The sequence below is a fragment of the Spinacia oleracea genome, chromosome 4, assembly GCF_020520425.1.
Source record: "Spinacia oleracea cultivar Varoflay chromosome 4, BTI_SOV_V1, whole genome shotgun sequence".
NCBI lineage: Eukaryota > Viridiplantae > Streptophyta > Magnoliopsida > Caryophyllales > Amaranthaceae > Spinacia > Spinacia oleracea.
Genome location: NC_079490.1, coordinates 156,531,546 through 156,548,307, shown reverse-complemented (window position 1 = coordinate 156,548,307; position 16,762 = coordinate 156,531,546). Strand labels below are relative to the sequence as shown.

At 37.9% G+C, this 16,762-nt stretch overlaps 2 long non-coding RNA genes across 3 annotated transcripts; one reads left to right on the top strand and one right to left on the bottom strand.

Moving 5' to 3' along the window:
- Positions 1-2,139: 2,139 nt before the first annotated feature.
- Positions 2,140-12,394, bottom strand: LOC110788461 (uncharacterized). The gene is made up of 3 exons (XR_008920046.1): positions 12,070-12,394; positions 4,322-4,384; positions 2,140-2,375 (listed from the first exon to the last, which is right to left on the bottom strand). It is a non-coding gene; the product is annotated as an uncharacterized lncRNA (long non-coding RNA).
- On the top strand, positions 6,344-11,118 carry LOC110788460 (uncharacterized). Of its 2 annotated transcripts, XR_008920047.1 has the most exons (6): positions 6,344-6,498; positions 8,563-8,725; positions 9,232-9,274; positions 9,934-10,237; positions 10,668-10,747; positions 10,863-11,118. It is a non-coding gene; the product is annotated as an uncharacterized lncRNA (long non-coding RNA). The 2 variants fall into 2 exon arrangements; XR_008920048.1 differs by lacking the exon at positions 8,563-8,725 and having other exon boundaries at positions 6,351-6,498.
- Positions 12,395-16,762: the final 4,368 nt, after the last annotated feature.

Genomic DNA, 16,762 nt, shown 5'->3' with positions numbered 1-16,762 from the left:
AACTATCTGACAAGTCAGACATCTAGCCACAAATTCAGCCACTTCGTTCTTCATCCTTGGCCACCAATAGACCTTTTTCAAGTCCTTATACAACTTGTCACCACCTGGGTGCACAGAATATGGCGTATTATGCTCTTTCATCAATTTCTCCTTCAATTTTCCACACTTTTGAGGCACGCACCACCTGCCTTTGTACCTCAAACTTCCATCATCATGGATTCGGAATTCTAACTCCTTACCTTGCGAGATCTTTTCCTTGATTCGCACTAACTTTACATCACCAGCTTGATTCTCCCTAATCTCATCAAATATTGACGACTGGATGGTCAAGGCATTCATCATTCCCTCAAGGATTTCACCACTCACTATTTCAAGGTTCAAACGCTACATATCCTTACACAACTCGTTAGCAACTACTAACGCATTAACACTATGACTTGATTTCCTACTCAAGGCATCCGCAACTACGTTGGCTTTTTCTTCATGGTACTGGATATCCAAATCATAGTCCTTGATTAACTCCAACCACCTTCGTTGGCGCATATTCAGATCCTTCTGTGTGAAGATGTACTTTAAACTCTTATGATCCGTAAATATCCTACACTTCACACCATACAGATAGTGTCTCCATATCTTCAATGCAAACACTATAGCAGCTAGCTCTAAATCATGGGTAGGGTAATTGGATTCATATGGCTTCAACTGCCTTGACGCATACGCAATAACCTTCCCGTTCTGCATCAATACACACCCTAAACCATTCTTAGAGGTATCACTATACACATCATATGTACCACTCTCATCTGGCAAGGTTAACACTGGCGCGGTTGTCAATCGCGTCTTCAAGGCTTGGAATGCTTCCTCACACTTGTTACTCCATTCAAACTTTGCTTCCTTCTTCATCAAGGTAGTCATGGGCTTGGCTATCTGTTTTGGGCAAATTTGACTTACAGACGAGCTTGCCTTGATGATGGTATTAACAATCGATCGAGCTAGATAATTGAAAATGGTGAGAGCAAGTTGTAATAGCATGGAATGACAGTATGTTTATTGCTTAGAAATCGTATATGTAAATAGACAAGACTAAGCCATTTTATAGGCATTTACAATGAAAGTGTAACGTTTGTGCTTAATTGCACATAATTAGACAATAAATACGTAATGAAGGCCGGCTTCATCAAGGGTTTGTAACGGCTGTTTTGATCCCAACCGTTGAGAGTGAGTTCGAACGGTGCCACCATGTGCCTTGCTGGCATCCACGTATGCAATGCTTGCCACGTTTGCCCACGTCACCAAGAGGGTATTTTCCCCCCTAACAATTGTCCCCAAACCCATTTTGAATTTATTCCGGGAAGTTCAAAAGGAAAAATGGGTTTCACGGAAGGAAGGGTGGAAACTGCCCCTTTAACCTCCCCAATGCTAACGGCGTTAGAGCAATGATGATTTTTGCTTTGGAAAGATCAACCGCCCAACTGCGCCAATAAATAGGGCTATGCGCCCAACCACACATACTCACTTCCGCAATCTCTCTTTTCTCTTTCCCAGAAAAAGCAATCGGCGCTCTTTCTCTCTCCTTTCTTGAAGTAACTGTTCTGTTTCCATCTTCTTCCACTACAAGAAAAAAGGGCTTTCGTGGTGATTATTTTGGCCTTTAGTAACGAATATATTCGCTACGAAAACATTCCCCATCATTTAGTTATTCGAGGCGGTAGCCACCGTTGCCATAACCTTTAGTAGCGATTAGTGCATTCAATGGGGTAGACCAAAACAATCGATACGAAATACTATGTGTAATAGTATCGATTATTGTAGCGATTATAATCGCTATAATTTTCTAATTTCACATACCAAATACATTCGTTTCAGTGGCAAAAGAATCGATGCTATTGGTAGTTATAGTAGCGAATGCAATAGATGCTATTAGATACTTATCGTATCGATTATAATCACTACTATAGGTTATTTATCGTTGCATATTTAAGTAATACTATCCATTTCGTAATTGATACATTAATATTTGTTAAATCCAGATTGACACTCTATAGCGGCGATTATAATCGCTCCAAAAAAGAACATATTGGCAATTATAATTATACATGAATATAAATTTGAAATCCAAGATAATTATAAGATAAATAATATTATAAATAAATAACTCATATAGAGTATGTCATAAGTTATTACATATGTGATATATAATTGTCTAATAATCTTAGAACTTAACAAAATGTTGTCTAATAATTTGCAGATGACAAGATAAATAACTAATTAACTACTACAACGTAACAATAAAACAACTAATATAGTATAAGTCGATAACGTCGTGTGCTTCGCAAAATAAGTCCAACTCCACCGTTTGCCAAATAAAGAGTTATCTGCAAATCAAAAGAATGTACGATAATTAATAACACTAGTAAGTAATAAGACAAGCAAACCGATAATTGAGTCTTTGGTTTCAACATCAAGCATACTACGGAATGGAACTTGGTCCAGATTATCAGCATAAGGAAATGCGGTGGGTGGAAGTTCCAGCAACAATGTCAATATTTTCCATTGATGAACACTAGTAATTAACCCGAATAACTGATAGAACCACACTTCAAAAAGCCTTTAAGGTCTATTCTTGATTTGAAGATTCCATATCAAGGTCTAGTATTTTTTATTTTAACTGATATGGGCTGATCTTGATTGTACCCTAATCCACAAACATACAAACTGACTAAGAAGGTCCATGATTCAGCAATTATTGAAATAGTTCCAATATATAAGAAGCTTAGGATAATAAGGTTCAACAAAATGAAGTTGTCCTGCACTCCAGCTAGTATGACTCTCAGTACTATCTACTGAAATTAAGTAAATTATTTTATTTCAACCTTATTATCCTAACCTACTGATAATATCAGGCCACTGACAACAATGCTCTAGCAGTCTAGTCTTACAGCTCAGGCCAGTTCATGTACCATATATGCTAGAAATCCGACCTGGCAAATTCACAGTTATTGACGCATATAGTCTTCTCAACTGTAGTATCCTAATCTCATCATCCTTATAAACATTAACTATGATTGCAAGAGCAGAATAGAAATATCTATGAATCCATTAGCAGTATCAGAACTTTTGTATCTGACAATTATGCTTCCCTAAGAATATGAAAATAGTGGGTGTTATGTGTTCCATATAATTCAGCATTCCTAAGGAAAGTTTACATGAACCAAAATTCAAACTGACTACCAACTGAGGAAAATTCAGACTGACTACCAACTGAGAAAATCAGCTCAGACCAGTTCATGTACAATCCTCTCTACCAACTTAGCTATGGTAACTGAAATCAGCTCATGCCAGTTCATGAAAAATTGTCAAACTGACTTCTATATGTCAGCTAAGTAATAAGAAGGAAAAGATAAAATGAAAATAGTGGGTTTTATGTGTTCCATATAATTCAGCATTCCTAAGAAAAGTTTACATGAACCAAAATTCAAACTGACTACCAACTGAGCAAAATTCAAACTGACTACCAAGGTTTTGAGTCGAGTTTGCGTCGAGCCAACTGGAATCAAGTTTTGACCTAGCGTTGTCCGAGCCGAGTTCAAGTTGCTCAACTCGATTAGAACCCCTAGCTATGATGTGTTTATGATATGCAATTAGTAATTCAGTATTACTTCTCTAATTTTGTTTTTTGAGTGTTCAAACAGAAAAGTTATAATTGTTAAGTAAAATTACATTTAGGTATGAGAGCTCTCAAAAAGTAGCAGACAGAACCATGGTGGACTAATTCATGTGTGAAAAATAATGTTATGTTTTTATTAGTAAAGGTAGTTAGTAAAAATTAAAATAAAATGGGGAAGAATAAAAAGACTACAAATGGAACTGCAATGCTAGTTTATTTTTCTACTTAATGATGATCATTTTTTGTTCAGATTGGAGCAGAGGCTGTGAATCTTGTCGCAGGGGATAAACCAGCTGATGTTTACTCTGGCATTGTTGCTCGCAGGGGAGTTTACACTCTAACTAAGGTGCTTTGTAAAGTTTTTAAACATAATAACTTAATAATTCGCCCTCCTGACATCTAACAATTCCAACTGTGAGGCCTTCACCTAAAGAACAGTTAACTACCAACCAACATCCCAGACTACGGAATTCACGCCTACTCTAGCTAATGCTAAACTCTAGCATAATGTTCCATACAAGATGTAGGTTCTCCTAAACTTGACCACGAAATAGCAATAAAACCATTAATGTTCTCAGTACCAGAGCAATGGGAACTTCTGCTGATTTTGGAAGTATAGAATGTTGATTAAGAACAGAAGTAAACAATTCTTACCGTCCTTATGCGTTGCTACCTAAGCTTTGCATTTCATGACCCCCATGCCGAAGTGTCATCATCCTATAAGATTTGAAAACACCTTATAGTTATGTATAGAAATAGATTACAAATTGCCAATGCCAGATACAATAATGTTTTTCTTAAAAAAAGGCAGAATTTCAATAAAGAAAGGTGCAAACCAGTACAAATTTGAATAATGGAAAACATAAAGTATATGATGTTGAAAATTCCAACTACTTACTTGTTCACTCATGCCAACACAGAAAGGAAATTGCAGTATCATGGTCACTTCAAGAATTGCGAAGAATCGGTACATCATAGATTCATAACTAAATATTATTGGAAGAATACAGGATAACAACAACCTGTATGAAACAAATAAATCAAAGAATGTGGTATCACTTAATAAAATATAAATTTTCACTAACAAGTAAACCTTTTAAAACAACATGTATGACTGAGTATTAATTGTGGAACACGAACAGGAAAATGAAGTGCATTTACCAGTAAATACTGCATTTGATAAAGTACAAGAAAAGGCTAAAAAGACATTCAAGTATGGTCTGTTACCAAAGATCACCACCACTGATGCACAAGAACGCCGCGCTCTCTGAGAGAAGTAAACAGGTTCAAGCACTGTTCAAACGCCTTCTTATACTTGACACTCCTTTCACCTGGCACAAACTTTTTTTGATTATTTTTTGCAGTTTTTCCAGATTTTGATTGTTTCCTTTTTTTTTCTCACACACGTGCTCATTTAAGGTGAGAATGATGAGAAAAATATTGCTTAAGAAGGCCTTTGACATGATCCGTGGCATATCAATGAGTGAGAAGGCAGCTGATTTAGGTGATTCATGGTTCTTAACATGTGCAGAAGGAGCTTAGGGCTGATTTAGGTGAATAAGTAGTCTTAACCCGGCTTGGATGTAAATTACCTTGAAAAAAATGAACTGAACATCAGTAATCAGGTTGCTTTTGCTTGGTTTTTGAATTGCAAGTTATCCAGACAACAACATACTTTTTCTCTATCTTTCTGTATGGCCTGAACATAGAAGTGACTTTCAAGTTCTAAACTTCGTTCGTTTTATGGTTCAGGAAAAGGTTTCTGCTGAGACTGAAGTAATCTTTGAAATTCATAACTATAACCTGGAGGAGGAACTAGAGAAACAAGAACTTAAATTTGAAGCTGATATGGAAGCCCTTGTTCATGCTAAACTGGAAAAAGAACAGGGAGCATCAAAAGCCGAAGAAACTGTGCCCGAATTTAGTGCTACCATAAATGAGCTCGAAACCCACATCAAGAAACTGGAGAAAGAACTCAAAAAGCTTACCATCAGAGCTGCCCAAATACACTTTGGGGTCAAAAGTGTACATGCTACCATTTCCCAAGTCCATGGATATTGGTGTTGTCAAGGTTGGACAGTGAGACCATCGGGTGTCCCAAGTATATAATGTTCCTTCAACTTCTAAGTTCCAAAGTTTGTAAGCATTTCAAACACATTTTAGTGTAAAGCTTTACCAAACAGAGAACTAATAGGAGTACAAGACCAAATATCAATCCTACAAAATGCCACAACAGATGAAATATTGCTTCACACTTTCAATGTTATGTTAAAATAGTTATTAAGAACTTCAAAACTTAACACTTAGATCACGCAAACGAAACAAACTTTAGGTCCGGCCATGTGATTTCTTACTAGTGTCCTTAACATGGTCTAAAAGTATGAATTACGTGAGAGACTTTTTCCACGATTGAAATTTATATTGGCATCAACACAATGTTTATAACTTAAAAGTGAATTCATCAATTTTCACAAACAACCACTACTACAAAAACCGTGGTTTCACGACGCTTTGGCCTCGACGCAAGGGGAAGAGCGTTGAACTACATGATAGTCCGCGCGTCGTCTCGACGCCTATCTTTGTCCTCTGAAATTCTCGATGAATATAAGCGTCGAGAGTTTAGGAAATAGCCATGTGAGGCTCACGTGTCATACATCACATCCCCGGGTCCAAATTAGGGGAAAACTTTCGGCATTCAACCCTAAACACCGCTCTCTCTCTTCTCTCTCTCTCTCTCTCTTCCAGATCTACATGAACAAGCATTTCTCTGCCTTCAGATCAACATGAACATACATGTAGTCCTCGGTCGACATTTCTAACTCAACTTTCAGGTAATAATTTCTCTTTCTCTTTATTCAAGCTCTCTTATCATAGTTTTTTCTTATCTTCTTTAGATCTTGAATGTATTACTGGGAATCCAATTTTCTCTTTGTTCTTTGATTGAGTGAAGTCCAAGTTTTATCTTATTGTTATTAGTTTTATCTGTCAACTCAATTCAAATATTTTGCACGATAAATTAGTTATTTTCTTGTTTAAACGAGTTTAGGGTTTATATTGAGCAGATTTATAGATTATTTTCTTCTTGATTATTTACTTACCTTCTTCTTTGGTAGAGAAATATTGGGTGAAAAAAATTGCAGTTATATTTCGCGGAATCTAGTTTCCTAAGTTTGGTCTGGCGCTGGGTAATTCGAACAATACATCAATGCATTTTTTTAAGTTGATTTTTGTTCTTTTCTATTCTTGTTAATTTTAGATTTGTGTGTTAAGGGTTTACTTTCAAATTTGGGTAAATTGATGGTTTAAGAGAATATGATAGTCATATTTCATCTATTGAGAGTAAAATTTTGGTAAATTAATGTTTGGTGCCTCCATTGAGAAGAACTGACATTGTTATTTGTGTTTCTTCTGTAAATTTCGGATATTCAAGTAGTTTGTTTCTTCAATTTATTTCAAGGCTGGATTTTGGGAATAAAGTGATTTCTGTTGTATGCCTATAGCATTGCCATGTAATTCTCAATTTCTCACTTTTCTTTTACAGTCATATTTCATCTATTGAGAGTACAATTTTGGTATAAATCAATGTTTGGTGCCTCCATTGAGAAGAGATGACTTTCTTATGTAAATTTCAGATGTTCAAGTAGTTTGTTTCTTTAATTTATTTCAAGGCTGGATTTTGGGGATGTTGCTTTCCGCTGCCTATACCATTGCCATGTGATTCTCAATTTCTCTCTTTTCTTTTATAATACTTTCATAAACTCTCAATTGGCAATGTTATTATTATTATCCTAAAAATCAAGCTAATGAACTCAGCAGAGATCAATCTACCTTCCTGAAACCTTACATATCAATTATCTTATGTCCTCTTCTTGATTTGAATAGTTGATTACTTCTTGGCAAAGAGCCCCACCAATTCGGTTTGGTGGTGAATAATCTAGGCAAATCTGCTACACGACAGTCCAACTTATAAGTTGCATGTCAATTATAAACCCCTACTAAGAATATAAATCCTCACCATCTGCTTTTGATTCTCTAATTAGCTATTATATCAGACGGGGATATGCATACCTGGTACATCACTAATCACATGGCCCACATCCGACTTAAAAGAAACCTTTGTGCTCTCTCGATCCGAAACACTCATTTTTCTTTTATCATGAGAGCTGTTGCTTAGGCGAAGAGTTTAATTGCTGATCGAGGAACATTTTCTGAATAACACATAATACCAGGTAAAGATGCAGCTACCAGTCATAAATATTTTGTATTTAACAATAACTTGCAGTGAACTATACCCACACTTGTACTAGCAACTTTTTTGGGTATTACCCTGGTCTAAATAGCTTTTTTTTTATCCATTTTGGTCTTCACTTTGATTTCCGTTGGCTTTGGCCCTACTATTTCAGGTCTGAATTTATGTGAACTAGCAATAACAGTCTTCTCTACAGAGTAAATATGCAGAGAATCTGTTTCAATGACATTTGGAGCTAGGAGCTCAGATATTTAGTGATTACTATAATATGCAGGCTTATAATGAGAAAGTGGTAAATTTCGTTCCTATTTGTCTAGATAGGGCTTAAGATTTAGGACTGTGGAATTAGTTTGGGAAGGTATTAAGGTATCGATCGTCTGAAATTCTATCTAAGTTTCAAATCTTAACCTTGGTGTGAATCAGTATTCTAAATTATAAACATGATAAAATTGATATTTGGCATTAGAAAACGAATGACAGGTTTGGGCAACAAATCGTAACTTAGCTGTGAATCAGTATTCTCAATATGAACATGGTTAACTCATGGCGAAGCATTATATATGTTTGAACTTGAAAGTTTGGCTTAATATACCCTTACCTTAAATCACTCTGATGAAGCGTAACTGTCAGTTGGGTGATGTTATAGGATGTGAACTGAAGGCATGGGATGAGGATGAGCGGGGAGGTGATCAAATATTCAAACAGACACGTTTTTGTTGCAGTTGCTTAGAGAATGTTCTGTGTATGTCCTGGAGGCCTTGATTTGGCAACTTAGAGGACTAGGGTTATGTGGTTGATACTAGAAATCTGTGAGTTAACTAATTATCCACTTTTTGTTTGCTTCTGATTTATACCTTTCACCGACTTTTGAAAGGCAATGTAGGAAGGTATGATCCTAAAAAAAATCTCCAAGAAATGATGAATTTCTGAATCGTAAAGGCTGTCTTTTAACTTAATCCATAAGGTTTTTGTCTCAGATGAATGTGAGCTTGTTTAAAATGTATTGTTTAGTGTATCTTCAAATCCCATTGAAAAGTTATTTTTTTGTGTTGTTTAACTGTATCATAGTTCTTATTCTTATTATTACCATCAAATCTGAAATTTGGTTTTTCATTAGGGTTAGAACATTCTAATTATTCTTAATTGCACCTCGTATGATAGACTTATTCATATTCTATCATTCATATTAGCCTAAGGGAAACATGGAGTAAGATTAACAAAGGCTTTATTACTAATGAGATATGTAATAGTAGTGTTTTGTAAACATTTGTTACTAATGTGGCTTGTTTGGTTATTTTGTGTGATTTGTCTCAAGAGGGTTAAACCTACAACAAGTCTAGGGAATGGCACACCAACGGGTAATTATTCTAATTTTTTCTCATTAAACTGTTTTTGTATTTCATCGCTCCTCTAAATCTTCATAAAGTGCCTTAAATAGAAAAAGTTCTTATAAACTGATCCGAAGTTCCTATTTATCTTGCGCTATTAACAGGGGAATAATTTTTATTACGCCCGTCACATAGAAAAGAGAAATTTGCAAGTATATTTTACCCTGATCATGAAAACCTAAAAAAAGGTTTTCAAGAATGAATATCATTTAAGCAAGTTGAGAGATTAAAGGTCTGCAGAATTTATGAAGTAAAATGATTTTATGAAAGGTCTGCATAATTTATGACCAATCATTCGAGGGAGATGCGGGTGATATTCTTGATTTTCTAAATGTTTTGTTAAGGACCTTAAGGTCATTCAGTTCATAAGTTAAAGCTCAATGGCATCTCAAAATCCAAAGCGATATTTTTCTTGTAGTTTTGCTAGAATCATTAATAATGGCAGTAATTAGAGTTTACACCAAATAAGTACATGTTCGTTCTTAGTATTACCCGTCATATATTTGGAGTATTTGGACTCTTTCCTTCATTTTCCTCATTAAACTAAACACAAAAAAGCTAAAAGTTTTCATATTTCCTTAACAATATGTTCTATCTTTGTCACCTAATATTATGTCTCCTTTTTTTAGTCCACTTTCAAATGTCTGGGTGTGGCTGAATGGTTGCAGACCATGCATCTGGTTGGCTACCCAGATATCTTCACAACCAGGATTTTCTTGACAAGAGTTTGAGATATTCCCCGTTACAGTTTTAGCTTAAACATCTTAGAGGCTTAAACGCTAGACAGTCGGCGATAGGAATTATGCCATCCGGCCTTCCTTGAGTATTGCGACCCTTTGAGGGAAGAAATATAGATGGCTTCTCTCTAACGGTTTCTTCAACAAACAGAAGGATACTAGCAAGTAGTGGGACTCGAGTTGGCGTGAATGTGAGGTTCGTTGAGAAGGTTCACAATCACATTTTTTCAGTCCCTATTTTGATCACTCCTACTTTCGTGAAATAAAATATTTTGTTCGGTTAATCAATCCATATAATGTGATGAGCATTGTGTCATCTCGTCTATATAAGCCACCAGTTGTGATCAAACTGGGTATGTTAGCTAACCTGTCTGGATCCTGAAATTTGTAAAGAAGTTGGAAGGAAAGGAAAGATATAAAGTACACATTTCACAACTTTTCTATTTTCCGTTGCTGTACTTGTGGTCCAATTTTAACTGTTTTATGTGTAGTAAATGTAGGACATATGTTGGGTGAACTTATAGAATCATATTGAGTCAGATTAGGAAATCGGTTGAGTGATATAATAATGTTGAATCTCCACATTCTATATTAATGTTCATGTAGTAATATTAATGCTATTTCAGGTGTGTTAAAAATTGACAATGCAAATGAGCTATCAAATTTTTGTTCCAGAAGAGTATTTAGCTTACAGCCATGTCAGAAGGTAATTTTCCCGTAAGATATCCGTGCATGATATTGTGACATATTTAAGTGCAGATTCTTCTTCGAAGTTTTTTAGACTATGCACTGGATTTATTTCTCTTTTTTTGGATTTGCAGGCTTTACTGTATTAAGTGTGCTAAATGTGCTGAAGGATGTGTCTGGCAGCAGTTCTTTGAAAACAAGCACTTCAATATAAGTTGTTCAATTCCTTTAATGTAAACAAATGGTAGAAGTGTGCATAATATTACAATGTTAATGTACGGTATAAATAATTATTTTGTTGTAGTATATATCAATTTTGAACAAATTCATGTAAGACTCATTTTTTCTTCTATTTATACATTAGTAATGAATAGATTTTCTTGTCGTTTATACATTTTGATCTCTATGGTAAGTTTTACCTTCACTGAATTTTCTTTGTGGATAAAATTTGAGTACAGCGTCGGTTGGACCCCCGAAATGATAATTAATCGTAACTCTTAATTTTTGACGCTATTGTAATTAATATCATACAAATAATTCTGGACGATTTTTTGGGGTCGTATTATGGTGGTCATTTAGAATTATAATTCCCGCCAACACAAATTCTAGACACCCGTAAGTGTCGAGAACTTTAAATAGGAAAATGTTGGGCAAACCGGGAAAAAATCTTATCGACGCTCATAAATCAGATATGTGGACGCTTAAAAGCGTCGAGGATGTCGACGCTGAAAGGAAAAGGTGGTCGCCAAAAAGCGTCTACATTCTCGGCGCCAAACAGCGTCGCAAAAATTTTCGACTCTAATTTTCTCGACGCTTCAGGAAAGCGTCGAGGGATAATTTCTCGACGCTTTTAGGCGACGAAAAACGGTCTAAAAAGCGTCGATAACAGGCGCGATTTGTAGTAGTGAACAAACGATAAAGATTACAATTGTCCCCAGTCATCGGAAAATTAATAAGTTGCAATAAATGTTCAATCAGGTTACACTCTGATAAACTCGAATTCCAATTGAAATTTCACCAAATTCAATAGTGCGGACAAACTTGATGACGGTGTCTACATTTCTCCTAAATTTTCATAGCTACTTGAAATCTAAACACGCTCATTATCAATAGTTCAAATCACGCAAAACCTAACCCATAACTATATTAATACATTCCAATACTTCCAAATTTCTTTACCTATTGAATCAAACAGAGCAAACACACCAAAAAATCCAATTCGACAACTTCAATTTAGAAAATACATATTGATATCAATCAAGAACGCTGAATTAGAACAAAAAAAAGTGAGAAAATAATTTCGGCAAAATACAGGCGGAAGTCAAGAGAGGAGAGAGTAACCTTGGCTTCGTAGATGCGAGGACCGTGATAAGTGAGGATCTTCTCGCCTTTTGTGTAAAGGCCGGGCTTAGGGTCTTGAACACCGCCTTAGAGGAGTCGCTACCACCAGCGTTAGCGCCTGAATCGTCTTTTCCGCCGGTGTTGGAGCTTCCCATCTTACTCCTCAGTTTGGGGGAAGGAGAGAAGGGATGACAAATTGCGCAAATTATTCACACCCTAGCCCAGAATCTCGCGCTTCGAGTTCAAGCTTTTGGTATCTACGGAGGATGAGAGAAAACTGATCTAAACCCTAAGTAGAGAAGACGGGATAGCAGTGTGGAGGGAAGTGAAATTTTTTAGCGAAAAGTTTCGAAGGAAAAGTTGAGCGCAATTGTGAAAAATTAGTGTAGACACCTACTTTTGTCCCCATTCCCGAAAGGGAAAGGTTCGATGATGAAAGCATAAATCTCCACTTGACAACGCATCTCCTATAAAATAAACGAATCTCGATTCCCCATTTCATTTCACCCGAAACCTGCTATTTATGGAAACCTGCTAAAAATAGTAACTGCCGTAAAAGGTATCTTCTAAAAGTGGCAAATCATAAAGGATAGAAACCTGTCGGAATTAGGTGTTGCATTCCAACATAAATCCTAAATGAGATAGAAAACCGCGAGAATCCTATTCCTAATAGGATTCGGAAATAAGAGTTACGTATTAATTAAAATCCTAACGAGCCTAGAGTTCGTAACGGGCCCAGACGCATTCCGTCATAAAATTGATACGCGCTAAAAGACTCGATTAAATCTCAAACTCTACGGATTTCAGGAATCCGAATCTGACTAAAGAAAACAGCCCAGACCCTATTTTCAACGCCTGGCTCTGGGCGCCGAAATCTTCGGCGCCCAGGCCTGGGCGCTGAAAATACCTGAGTACGTATTTTTTTCCTAATTCTTTATGGATTAGAACTCTGCAATTCTATCTTTCCACGAACTCTTCCCTATAAATAGACCCCTAAATTCGACGTAAAAGCACACACAACAACACATAATTATATTATGAATATTGACTGTAAACCCCTTAGCCTAAGCCTCTCGCTGCGAAATTGTTCACGCGTTCTGTCGCAATCGATCCATAAATCGAACAGAACGTATCCTGTCCCATAATTGAGATTCGTTAAATAAAAAGGAGAAATAGCAAAGTCAAAGTGGTTAGTTTTCTGAGAACCGTGACGCACCTCTCAAGGGTGCGTCGTAATGTGTCCCTTTTCGATGATTTAACTGCTTTCCTCGCCCTTTTTATGAACTGTTAAACTAACTAAATCTGATTGTTCTATCACGCCTAACAAATATAATATTTTTGGGAAATTGGATTATCATGCTAGGTCCCTTAATACTATTTAAATCAGATAATCACGATCGATCTAGTATTATATGTTGCATATTGCTAAAATCAACTCAGATTAGTTTAATAGTTAACGCATGTCCCTTCAATTATTTATGCTGAGCTAGTAAGGATATCCTGCCTCTGGAGTTATCGACGAGCGAATTACTCCTCTCGGTAGTTACAGTCCCCCGAACCCTCAATCTCTACCTTGCGGGTGTATGTTGAGAGATCCCCACACCAGGGATCACAAGGGAACCTACGGCCGTCGTGGTCAAACATAATTGCACTCCCTTTATGTCACGATAACCGGGTTTTGTCAGTTTTTCTCATTGTCGTTAAAAACTGAATTGCGACTCCTATATTACTAGTCAATTGGGTGTAAACTCACAGGAAATCCAATTACACTTGATTGAATAAAAAGAATCGTCACACCCACGAGGGACGAGGTCACGCATTAGCCTCGTGCTTTTTTCGACCCCCTCACAGTGGCGACTCCACTGGGGATAGTAAAGGAAATACTCGTGCTTGTAGGTAATCAAAATAGCCGAAGGGTGAAACGATCCTACCCCGCGTTTATTTCCCCATCAAGTTGGGACGACCTGAAAATCAGCATATTAATGTGAACGGGCAGAACCGCATAACGAATCTCGGCTCCCTCGGGAGTTGGGACTAAGGATACCTTTTTTCGCCAATAGGGGGGTGCATACGCCGCGCATGTTGCCCACTCGGTACTTGTGCAGGTAGTACACCTATCCCGAACCCAATCGCTCGCTCATTAGGTCCCTCTCGCCTGCATGCCCCCTTGGCTTGCACTTGCGGGTTGGCCTCTTGAGCAAAATTCGTCTGTTGAAGACACTACCTCGACCGGGGCATGTGTTGGATCTACGATAGAAGCGGTACCAAGCCAGGCGCAAATACTACCCATAGAAACCTATCATAAACTGCGTGACATATTTAATTTCCAAATCCATGTTTGTAATGTAGTTATGTGTAGCGAACTATGTGACTATGTTATGATTGTGCGTACGAATAATGCTAGACAAATAATGCTAGAAAACCAACGACCTTAAAAATTGCCCAAACATTCATAGACTAATTTGCCAAAGAGTTATACCGAAACACGTGTTCCGCAAACCCGAATGATCGCCACAAGAATAAGCGACGCTCGGGATGGCCTGTAACGAATCCCACAAACGCTGCTACGCGTAAAGGACGTTATTAGGCAAACACGCAAATCGAAGTCGCATAAACAGAAGACAGAAAACGAGAACCAGCCAGGGACGCATTTTCAACGCCCCTGGCTGGGCGCCAGAATTTCTCACGCCCCTAGCTAGGCGCTGAAGTTGCTGCTTGGCCTTCTGGTCAGGCGTAGCAGCCACAATGCCCGAGCGAAAGGAAAATACGTAGCGCAAAAAAATGTTCATAAAAAGAATTGCTACGAGGGCGTAAGAAAAGCACTCGATTTCAAAAAGCGACTCGTGAAAAAATTAATAACTCTTTGTGTCGTTGTTGGGCCTCCTACGACGGCAATGCTCGGCACCAAAACCGAACATGCTAACAACTATGAATGTCACACGGGCAAGTGTTTCGAAAATCCAAAAAATGACCAAAAAAAACCAAAAAGTGTACCGACAAAAGAAAGAGTGAAAAACCAATTTAGAGAGTCGAAGTCTAGACTAAGTAATGCTTGAAACTTTGGGGCCTAAACTTTAGCTTATCTTATGCAGTGGGCTGGTCCTGCCACTTGGTGCCGATCTGAAAATCAAAGGTTAGTGTGTCTCGAAGCTACATCACCGAAGCAAGGTTTAGTAACTCCAGGTTCCGTCCGTCATCCCTCATTTCAAGGATCTCCGCTTCCCCAACCTCGATTCACACCCTCAAACATGTCTATAGAAGAGCTACAGAACCAAATGGCCCAAATGACCCTACTCATGAACCAACTGAAAATGGAAAACGAATCCTTAGCGGCTGCGCAAGCCAAACATTTTGCATTACTGGTCATTTGGCCTCCCGAAACCGAATTAGTCCAAAAATTCATTGACAAGCTGGACCCAATTTACAAACCACATCTTAGATACTTGGGACTTGACACTTTCAAAAGAGTTTATGATGTGGGAATAAAGATCGAGGACGACCTCGCCAAAACCATACAAAGCAAACCCACATATAAGAACAACACCTATAATCGGGGTAACACATCCCAAGCCCAAGAAGTCCATGCTGTAGAAGAGACTCCCGCCCGAAGAAGCCCTGGAAGATGGGTCCGGGACCGAAAGTTTGCCCCACTCGGGTCGACTTTGGTACAAGCCTTTGAAAGACTAACCAATCAAGGAAAGTTGAGACCTATAGGCCCCACCCGTGACCCTCCTGTCAAAAGCAAATATTGCGCCGAAGGTACTTACTGCAAGTTCCATCAAGGGAATGGGCATGATACTGAAAACTGCTGGAATCTAAAAAACACAATCCAGGATATGATAGAGGATGAAATAACACTTCTCCCCAACGTTGGCAAACCCAACAACAACAAGAGCCCACTCGGTTCTTGTCACATCTCTCTTGACCAACCAGAAAATATGAACTTTGACCCTACGGCGTATATTACGCCCCAAGGTGCACCACTCGCCATGGTCCCTATGGATCAAATCGAGAGAGAAGTGTGCAGTGTGTGGGATGATGATGTTGAAGATGTTTACCTGTCTCAAGTATCGGGCCAGGACCTCTTTGCTGAAAATTGGCCCAGATCTGGAATTTTCCATGACTGTCATACTTTGGATGAGGCACCCCACCTCACCAAGACCAAAACAGCTGAAATATTGGACAACCAGGCTCTATGGACATTGTTCAACGAATCGAGGCCTATGGAGAACGAGACTGTGATGACTACCCTAGCTTTACAAGGTGAAGGTTTCGATCCAACCCGGTTAATCTCTCTTGCATCAACACTAGAAGAGGTCGAGAACGGATGGGTGAAGACATATCAGTGGGTCAATGCAAAAGGAATGGAATTCAAGATGAGTACCGGTGAAGGACCGAAGTTTTATGAGACTAAACCCCAGGCTTGAGCCACATAGAGCACCATTAGTAAAAAGCGCCTACTAGTTCTTTAGATTGATAGAAAAAATAATAATAGAGACTTTAGATGGTCCTAAGGCCGCCTAGAATATAGGTCAGTTTTATTTCAGTGTGTTTTCCTTACTTTCCGAATCAATAAAGGCGTAATATTTCTCCTAAATTTTTTTATTCTAACACTAAATAAACACCAAATGTACTTGCAAAATACAAAAATAAAGAGGCGGCCCACTCTAGGCCCAACAAACAAAGCCCACTC